Source organism: Curcuma longa, chromosome 3, assembly GCF_044706935.1.
Source record: "Curcuma longa cultivar G26 ecotype Majalengka, Jawa Barat chromosome 3, ITB_CL_G26_1.1, whole genome shotgun sequence".
Classification (NCBI taxonomy): domain Eukaryota; kingdom Viridiplantae; phylum Streptophyta; class Magnoliopsida; order Zingiberales; family Zingiberaceae; genus Curcuma; species Curcuma longa.
In genome coordinates, this window is record NC_133863.1 from 17,646,462 (window position 1) to 17,657,066 (window position 10,605).

Below are 10,605 nucleotides of genomic sequence, written 5' to 3' on the forward strand. Positions count from 1 at the left end.
TACAAACCCATTTTGGATCCATCTGACATCGTTTAGTGCTTCGTCCACGACTCTGAATTTATTTTTTACTATTTATAGTAATTTTTTATTTTTAATATTTTTAGATATTTTTGATTTTTTTTTAAATTAGGATTTTGTTTATATTCTATTTTTATATGCATGTTTAGCCATGTTCGACTATTTTGGATGATTGAATAAAAAAATTTTGACAAAAATTCTAGAAACGGTGTTGTTGTGGCTTTCTCTTTATTCTTTCCAATTTTTGGTATTTATTTCTCTATAATTCTCTTTTAATTTTTTGTGTTTAAAATAATTACTATTTTATCCAACGTCGTATAATTGTAATTTTCTTTTCTTTGTTTAATCTAAACTTGAATGCCTTTTTTTTATGGGTAAAAATCATTATTTTTGCAGTATTTTTAAATAATTTACCCGACTTGCGAAAGCAAAATTGTCCAGTGTCACTCCCCACATGCATTAATTTTATTACTACTAGTGATATATAAATCTCCACTTGCATCTTGGTCTGTGCACCACGAAAAGTCCCTTCTTCTTCCTCTCCTTCTTCTTCTTCTTCTTCGCTTCTTTCTGGGTGCAAACCGGCGTGAGAATTGAGAAATGATAGAGTTCAGCAAAAGATCGAAGATGAAACCCTCCTCCCACTAGTTCCTGCCTCCGACGCCCTCGCGTTTTTGTTTCTCGTGATGGAAGCAATCGATTGGATTATTAGAAGAAGAGCGACGACGCATGGATCCAGCGAAGAACACCAAGTAAGAAAGCTGCATCGGGTGAAGCTCCCCTTCTGGTCCTATCCTCCAAACCGTCCTCCCGGTACCTGATTTGCCCGGACCACAAAGTTTGGACCTTTCGTTGACTTCTCCCCGGGCTTTTTTTTCCCTTCTTCTTCTTCTTCTTCTTCTTGTTCTTCTTCAATTCGTCCTGTTCTTCAAGTCTTGCCTTTGAACTCTGACTCTGTTGCTATACACGGCTGATGAGTTCTGTTCCTCTTGGGGATTTGGGGTTCATTAGGGGGTTTCCTAATGACCTGGGATTCGGGTTTGGGCCGGATTTGCCGCCGTCTTCTTCCATCGTGTTGGCCGGAGAAGGAAGCGATCTCTCCAGGGCGCCTTCGCGGCTGCCCGGACACAAGGATGCTGACGTAAGGGTTCCCGACCCCAAAACGGCGATGGCTATGAAGAATCACAGCGAGGCCGAGCGGCGACGGAGGGAGAGGATAAACAGCCACCTCGCCGTTCTCCGGCGCATGGTCCCCGGCGCCGACAAGGTTCCTGCTCGCTCTTCCTCTATTGGACCAAATCCTGATTACTTTTAGATATTATTTTTTTTTCCAAAAATTGGTGCCGACAGTTGACTTTTTGCCAATCCCTTACATCAAATAAATATTTATTCGTTGCAGTTGGACAAAGCTGCCTTGCTTGCAGCGGTGATCAACCATGTAAAGAAACTGAAGGAAAACTGCAGCAGAAAGCAGCAGAGGCAACACCATCCCTTCCGACGCCGACGAAGTGAGAGTCGAAGTCGAAGGAAGTGCAACCAGCTGCACTGGCATTGTCACAGTCAAGGCGTCTCTCTGTTGCGAGGACCGACCGGAGACCCTCGTCGACCTTAAGCAAGCGCTCCAAGGTCTCCATCTGAAAACTATCAGCGCCGAGATCTCAACCCTAAATGGCCGTGTAAAGAATGTTCTCGTGATGGCAGCTGAAGGGAACTCTGGCACCGTTGACAGGCATCTTTTTGTGGCCTCTGTCCACCAGGCCCTCAAGTCCATACTCGATAAAGTGAACTCACAAGTAGACCTTCTGCCGAGGGCCTCGTTTTCTAACAAGAGACGCAGAATCTCACCATTCTGAGTACGTCCTCGTTCCTCCTTGTAGCTTTCGTATCGAAAAGCTTATGATCTCTCCCTTTGTTGTTTTTCTTTTACATTACTACAAGGATTGCACTTTAGAATGCTTGTTAGGAAGCCTTGGTGCATTTCGACCGCCATGGCTGCAGCAGGTTTTTGTCCATATGCTGCTTTGGATGGCTGGATCTTCTTTGAATGTGCTTGTTGAAATAAAGTTTTGGCCTGTTGTCTGTTGTGGCCATGCTTGTTTGCTGGTTTCGAATGTATATCATGAACATCATATGATTGCAAATGTTGTATGGATGTTGCACTTTCATAAAACAAGAGTAAGAACACCTTGGCAATGACCTAAGCACTGTGGAAGAGAAAGAAGGGAAGTAATGGAAACTTATGTGGGAACTTTAGATCTTAAGGCAAATGGAGGCTAAATTTATTTTTATATTTTTATTTAAATACATAAAAAATATAGTAATTTTAAAGTATTCATAATGTGCTAAAAATGAGAAAATAATATAAGTCTCGTATATTAAATAAAAGTTTAACCTAATTTATAATAACAACAATATTATTAGTAGAGCTTAATAAAAGTTTGAGTTCTGTTCGAGTTTGATAAAATTTTTAATAAACAATATTGAACACACTCGATAAGTAAATAAGCAAGGTTGAACATAGCCAAGCTTAGTTTGGTCATGTTTAAAATCATCTCCAGATGAGTCACTGAACACTTGACTTCTGCGTTGATGGAGCGGTACGAATCCCATGACTTGGCGAAGAAAATAGTATTCCTGTAGAGCTTCAAAGAAAAAGAGGGATTAGAATGGAGGTCAGGGGTGCTATGACTCAGCTACTCCGCGCCCAAGTCAGTCCGTCGATCAAAGATAAAGAAGGAGAAGAAGAAAGGCAGAAAAATGGAGAATGTTTGTTGTCTCAGCATGTACCTGTGCCCGCAAGAAGTGGAGTCATTATATGGAGATGGCACATCGGCCGTAAGGGGAACATGACATCAGCGGTAAGAAAAATATCCTATCATCGTGGTAGTTGAGGGTCCCATCACCCATGCTTAGTACGGTAAAAGGTCATGTCGTATTAATGGGGTAGATAATCTATCATTGAGTACTTCACCATCACACGTATCCCTCAAGGGGCGATCCAGCAATATGAGTGAGAGAGCAAAGGAAGTAATAATAATGGAATACGATTACTTGGGCGAGAATGCAGACTGGGTGAGCTAACCGAGGAGTTGACCTCTGTCTGGGAGATCACGAATTCAATCGGGAGCAGAGTTAGTTGGGCACCGAGTAGGTCATGGATTCGATCGGGCACCGAGTCAGCCACATAGTCGGTCAGGCACCGAGTCAGCCACATAGTTGGTCGGGCACCGAGTCGGAGCTTGGACACCAAGCTAGGACAGGGACCTTGGACACAGAGCTAGGGCAAGGAGCTCGGCGGGTACGGAACATGGCATCCGACGTGTTGCCTCCACTTGGGTCAAGCCTTGACTTTCTTGACCAAAGCATATCAACCCATAACATAAGTCTCCCCCACGGGTCTAGTCGAAGGAGGTGCTAGCCAAACTGACTAGACCAGTTCTTCAGTATTAGCTCGAGTCAAGCATGAGTCGAGAAAGTTATACAATGAGTCGGTGAACTAATTCTGTATAGGAGGTCAAATCCAATCGCATGCGTCCTCGAGTGATGAGTTGTGTGTCTTACCCACACGCACGCCTTACCTGTGCTCGTTGTTTCTGAGGCACGTGTCATTTTCGAGGCACATGTCATTTACAAGTCACCTTAATGAGGGTGAGGTGTCCGATGCAACAACTGAATCGCCAGCATTACCAAAATTTGATGGGACGGCGAGCCAGATCAGAAGGCTCACATCACGTCTTGCCTTTTTCCACCGGCAGATCGAACGGTTCGAGCGAGTGCCCCGACATGTATATTAGGGCAGAGGGAGCAAAGGTGCGACGCCTTCATTGCTTCCATTCCAGTTTGCCTCTTCTTCTTCTTACTTCCTTACATCCTCTTCCTTTCTTCAGCGAGCCCTCCACTGATCTTGCCCCCCCCGATCGTCCTTAACCCGTAAGTTCTTCTACTTTCCTTTATTTCCTATCTTTAGTGTTAGAGCCCTTAGATATGGACCCAGTAGGATCTCCAATCCCCTGGTACACGCCCCTCCAATCCACGACCTCCCGTGTGACAAGGGAGGAGCTTAGGAATCTATACAAAGTGCCAGGGAACTATAGGATTATGATACCATGCCTCGACCAATGACCCAACACCCCACCTCTCGGCTTTGTCACTTTCTTCTACGGTCAGCTAGTCAGCGACCTCCGCTTTCCCATCCCCAAGTTCTTTCAAAACCTATCCACTTACTTTCATATTCCAGACCTACCAAACCCCCCTTTGCCCCGTCCTCTTCTATTACTTCTTCTACTCAAAGAAGATGGAATAGGATGTGTTCTATTTCACCACAAGGCAGGGCTATAACTTCCTGAACAAATATCTGACCTTGCACAAAAGGTGAAAGTCCAAGTTTTTCTTCATTAGGTCCCCAACTCTCTTAGATTTCCCAATTGAATGGCAGCCCAACTTGCCGAGTCCTCCTCCTCTAGGGGCCCATTGAAAAGAGTTAGCGGATTTGGATATGGCCAAACTGCTAAAGGGGATCCACTTTGGTGTCAACAAGCTCGTGGGTGAAGAGGAGCTTCTTTACCTAGGGCGTCTGAGTCAAATTGATGCTGACCTACCTCAGCCACTCGGTAAGTATGTATTTTTAACTTACTTCTGTGGTGACTAAATAAACTTGGTTTTCTCGTGCAGAAGATATCCAGATGAACGTCTCAGTTAACAAGTACCTCAAATGGGACAAAGTAGCCTTCAAGGCGCTAGTGACACTAATAGCCTCCGAGGAGCTTCCAATAAAGGTTGAGAATCAGGGTGAGGCATCACTGACGGTCCCTGACCCGACTCCCGCGAAGGGACCCAGTGCAAGGGAAGAAACATCTGAGGCAGCTCCTACTCAGGTGTCAGGGACTAAAGAGGCACCAATGAGGCCCCCACCTTCAAGACTGAAGAAGGGTAGCCGACCTCCCTCCACGGTCCAAGAGGAGAAAACAAAGAAGAAGGCGAGGATGACGTCTACCCCAACACCCAACAAATCGACCACTGAGGCCTCAGAGCAAGGTAGTCGAGTGAAAGTCGCACCTCCGACTGACACCCCAATCGAAGTTCTAGTAGAGAGCCCGAGGGTCGACATCCCCGATCCTGGGCCTGTTAGTGAACCCACAGGCTCGGACCGTGCCAACCAGCCTTTTAAACCCCAGCCAGCTAGCTCCTTGAGATCGAGCACAACCAGTTCCCCTGCGGAGTTGGGTCCGAGCACCAACACCGAGACTGTTGGGGAGGAAAAGCGCAATATGATGGCCCGCATTAGGGTGATAAGAGGCTCGAATGCCTTTAGGGGTGTGGACACGCTGGAGCTCAGCCACCGACTCAACCATTCAATACTAAAGGTATTTTCTTCCTTTCTTCCTCTGACCTTGGTCCGTACCTAATAAACACTAAACTAACTTCTTCTCTTTTTGTAGGTATGGTCGGAGCATTTAGAGATCCACAATCGACTGCCCCATTTGCATAGGCACTTCCAAGAGATGCAAAAACGTATGGCCGTATACTAGAAGCTCGGGAGTCCCAACCGAACCAGGAGGTGGAAGCTAGTAGCTAGATGCAACTAGTCAATTCAGAATCGACTAGATGTTTCTGATAAACCAACCTTTGGTCATCAGTCGCATCATCTACAAGAGGTCTTGGAAGAAGATCGTCGAGGACATATGCAAGTTTTTCAGATTTGAGAACAATTCTCAAATTTCTATACTAGTCAGGAAGTTAGGGCCAGTTAACTTATTAGTATCCAAAATCGTGCACAAAATAAAGACGTCATGTTTAATCGATTAATCTAGAAAAATAATCGAGCATATATGAGACATAATTTTGCAATATATTTCTAAATAATTTACATACATATAGGGGTCTCATTTATTTTATGAATTCAAGAGTCCTTACTTTAATTCGAGAAATAGTAAGTTTTCTCCAAATGGGTTGATATCCACTATAGATAAGAACAATCTTGAAGAAAGTCCAACAAACCATTCTTAGCTACAATGGTAGGTATCATATGCCGATTATGTATCACGTATACATAACTATCACATTATGCTATCAACTAATTGAATGTTACATAAACATCGGGTTGTTAACACATTAACACGTGTACATCATATATATAATATCCAACTTCACCTCTATCCATATTGATCTTGGAGAGAGTTCAACAAACCAATGCTTCAAGTTAAAACCAACTCACTAATCATGAGATCATATCTCGATATTTGAACATATTTAATTTTAAGAGCTTGGAGAGAGTCCAACAACCAAATAAAAAATTAAACTCTGATTTTAATCATATTAACGGAAGGTGTTAGCTTTAATAATTTTATAAGAGATTTTCAGGTTTCATCCTCTTTTCATGTAAATAATCGAATTATTTATATGCCATGACAATAAATGACATGACATAATTAATGCAACTAATCATGATAAATAACATGACATGACATAATTAATACAACTAATCATGACTACTTTCAATTATAGTTGTCGTAAATCTTATTTAATAATAAAATATAATTAAGAATCTGATTTCATAAATCATAATCTTTTAATTAAATTAGGAAATATTTTTCATATCTAATTACATATTTTATTTTAAAAAATAAATTTTTTTAATTAAGAAAATCTAATTTATTAGGAAATATTTTTTTCTAATTCGAAATCTCCTAATCAATTAGAAAATTTCTATAATTAAAATTTTTTAATTAAATTATAATATTTTTCTAATTAGATTTACGACTAATTATGATAAGCAAAATTATTTTACGTGTATGTCTTGCACTATCAAGCTTTGATTCCGCTATTAGGATCAGTCTGGTGCAATACGTGTGTTTATATGTTTCACAAACGTGCACAGTGGAAGAAAATATAATAATTAAATTTAATTATTACAACACTCGCAACACATGTATGTAGGATACAACAGGTACATGATATAATTAGAAATTATTTTTTTTTCAAAAAATAATAATTTATTCTAGACATACCTGATATATGACGTTGAGCGGGATTATGATTAACATCAATCAAGCGACTCTGTCAAAGCTTCGCCTCTGCTGGTGATCTATGCCAAGTTCTCACCTAGACGACTTCCAAAACCACGAGTTGCATTACCGTCTTCGGTACTAGCTGACGACCGACAACGATCGATTCAAGAGAAAATCCTTGTTATATTTGAGAGGTGTCCTAAGGCAATCGCCTTAGAGTTATACTATATATTGGATAAATAGCAATTCACTATTTAAGTACGCATTCTCTATGTATTTGATTGGATCTTAAAACTCATTTACTGAATGTCTGCAATACGATTTATAACATGAATGAATTTGTGATTGGATTACAACTAGTGAGCATCTCTACATGTACAATTATGAGTGTATTAAAATTATCCCTAGTTGATGAATTGATAAGCATGAACGTCATCGATTCTGTTAAGACTAGCAGGATTTAAACTCCTTGGGTTACCAAGCAGCTGTTCTTGCTGGCTGGAGATATTAAATGTTGAGAGTTAGACGTGGATGCTAGTTAAAGGTAACTAGTTCATTGGAGTGACCTTCCATGGGACATTATATAGTTTTATGCATTTGTCAATAAAGATCTCAGTGTAGCTTAAGTGCGAGTTTCCTTTGACTTGCGGTATTCAAGTCACCTTGGTCATGGAGTCTTATACTTTGACATCTTAAGAAAACATCTCTAAGGAGGTGTGGATCCGGGATGATTGGGTACAAGTCGAAGTGCCCGAAAGTGTTTAAATAGCCCACAGAGGATTCATCGCTAATTATAAAAAGAGATATATATCCTGCGATTGCTTGTTAGAATTATTGCTAAAAGTTTTTAGCTAAAGCATCACATGTCAAGAGTGTGACACCCTTGGACACATGTACGAGTAACTTGAATCCACAGAAAAAGAAAGCAAGCTTGAGCTAAGTGCGACATAGTCAACCTAGGGGGGACTGACATATATAGACTATGTCCTGAACTAAGCGGATATAAGATGGTGAAAGGAATGAGGTGGTTATAGCTACTTCATTACCCTTTATTGATGATCATTCACGATTTTGGTATATGTATTTAATGAAATACAAATATGAGACCTTTGAAAAGTTTAAATAATTTAGAAATAAAGTAGAGAAACAACTTGATAAAAGTATTAAGATACTTCGATCTGATTGAAGTTATGAATACTTAAGTCAAAAGTTTCAAGACTATCTAAAAGACAATGGGATATTGTCTCAATGGACTTCGTCGTATACACCTCAGCATAATGATATATCTGAGAGGCAAAATCGAACCTTATTGGACATGGTATACGAGATATAGAATAGTAAAACCTCACTTATCTTACTTGAAGATATGAGGTTATCGTACTTATGTGAAGAGGACTGTATCAGATAAGCTAGAAGCTAAATCTGATAAATATCTATTTATTAGATACCCTAAGGAAATAAGGAGTTACCAATTCTATTCTCTTGTGGAATAAAAGTATTTATTTTAAGACATACTGTATTTCTAGAGAAAGAATTTCTTTTACAGAAAATAGTGGGAGTAAAATTGAACTTAGTAAAGTTCAAGAGATTCAAATAGACATTGATGAGACACTTAGTCAAGAACCACAATCGATTACTCATAGTGATGAGTCATCGGCTGAACCTATGGAGATACAACCTCTTCGTAGATCTAGTAGGACACACAATATTCCTGAGAGATATGGATTTCTCGTAAGTGAATCAAATGACGTGTTACTCATTGAGGATGAGGAACCTATTGATTATGAAGAAGTTCAAAAAGTTTAGAAAAAATAAATGGTTATAACCAGGAAGTAAATGGATTTCAAAAACTATGAAGTCGGAACTTAGTGGAATATCTGTTTTGATGAGGAAATCAAAGAGTTTGATTTCTCACAAAATCTAACGAACCCTTTGTGTATAAGAAGGTTAGTAGGAGTGTGATCATATTCCTTGATATTATATGTTGATGACATATTAATGATAGGAAATGATGTGTCTGTTCTGCAGTCAGTCAAACTATGGTTAGTCAAAAGTTCTCCATGAAAGACATGGAGAAGTAACCTATATCTTCGGAATTAAGATCTATAGAGATAGATTGAAAAGGTTGCTTGGTCTTTCGCAGTCTACATATATAGACAAGGTGCTAAAGTAGTTTAGCATGCTTGAATTCAAGAAAGGTTATATACCCATCAAGCATGGGGTTCACCTTTCGAAGTCTATGTGTCCACGGACAAAAGACTGAGAGGATTTACATGAGTAAGATTCCTTATGCTTCGGCGATAAGATCTATCATGTATGCTATGATATGTACGAGGCTCGATGTATCATGTGCTCTAAGTGTCACGAGTAGATATTGGTCAGATCCAGGAATAAATCATTGGGTGACTGTTAAGACAATCCTTAAGTACTTGCGAAGAACTAAGGATGTGTTCTTGGTATATAAGATGGTGATAGCGTGAGTATATTGATGCTAGCTTCCAAATAGATAAGGACAATTCTAAGTCACAGTATGGGTATATATTCACTTTAAATGGTGTTGCAATAATTTGGAAGTATTCCAAATAAGATAACATTGCAGCTTGTGAAGCAGCAAAGGAAGCGATTTGGATCAAGAAGTTCATCAGTGAACTTAGAGTGGTTCCAACCATTGTTGAAGCATTACTTATTTACTGCGACAACAATGGAACAATCGCAAGGCGATGGAACTCAAGTCTCACTATCAATCCAAACATGTGCTTTCGCAGTTATCATTTGATCAGACAAATCATCACTAGAAGAGAAATACAAATCGAGAAGATTTCCATCTAAAAGGAACCTTGCAGATCCTTTGACAAAACCTTTACCCCAAAGTAAGTTTGAGGAACACATAGAGGTGTGTGGTATTGGATACCATGGTGATTGGCTTTAGGCCAAGTGGGAGTCTGTTATATTTGAGAGGTGTCTCTAAGACAATCACCTTATGGATGTACTATTTATTGGATAAATAATAATTTATATTTGAGTGCACATTCTCTATGTTTGATTGAATTTTAAACTCATTTACTGAATGTCCGTAATACGATTTATAGCATGAGAGAATTTGTGATTGGATCACAACTAGTGAGCATCTCTACATGTGCAATTATGAATATATTGAAATTATCCCTAGTCGATGAATTGATGAGCATGGATGTCATCGATTCTGTTGAGACTAGCACATTTTAAACTCCTTGGATTTACCAACAGCTATTCTTGCTGGCTGGAGACATTGAATGTTGAGATTTAAACATGGATACTAGTTAAAGGTAACTAGTTCATTGGAGTGACCTGCCATGAGACTTCATATGGTTTTATGCATATATGTCAATCAAGATCTCAGTGTAACTTAAGTGCGAATTTTCTTTGACTTGTGGTATTCAAGTCATCTTGGTTATGGAGGCTTATACTTTAACATCTTAAGCAAATATCTCCAAGGAGGTGTGGACCTAGGATTTTTGAGTATAAGTTGAAGTGTATGAAGGTGTTTAAATAGCCCATAGAGGATTCACCACTCTTTGTAAAAAGGAGATGTATACCCTGT

General features: G+C 39.7%; 1 pseudogene; it reads left to right on the forward strand.

The window, feature by feature from the left end:
- Positions 1-552: 552 nt before the first annotated feature.
- On the forward strand, positions 553-2,239 carry LOC141825127 (transcription factor bHLH30-like; annotated as a pseudogene).
- The last annotated feature ends 8,366 nt before the right edge of the window (positions 2,240-10,605 follow it).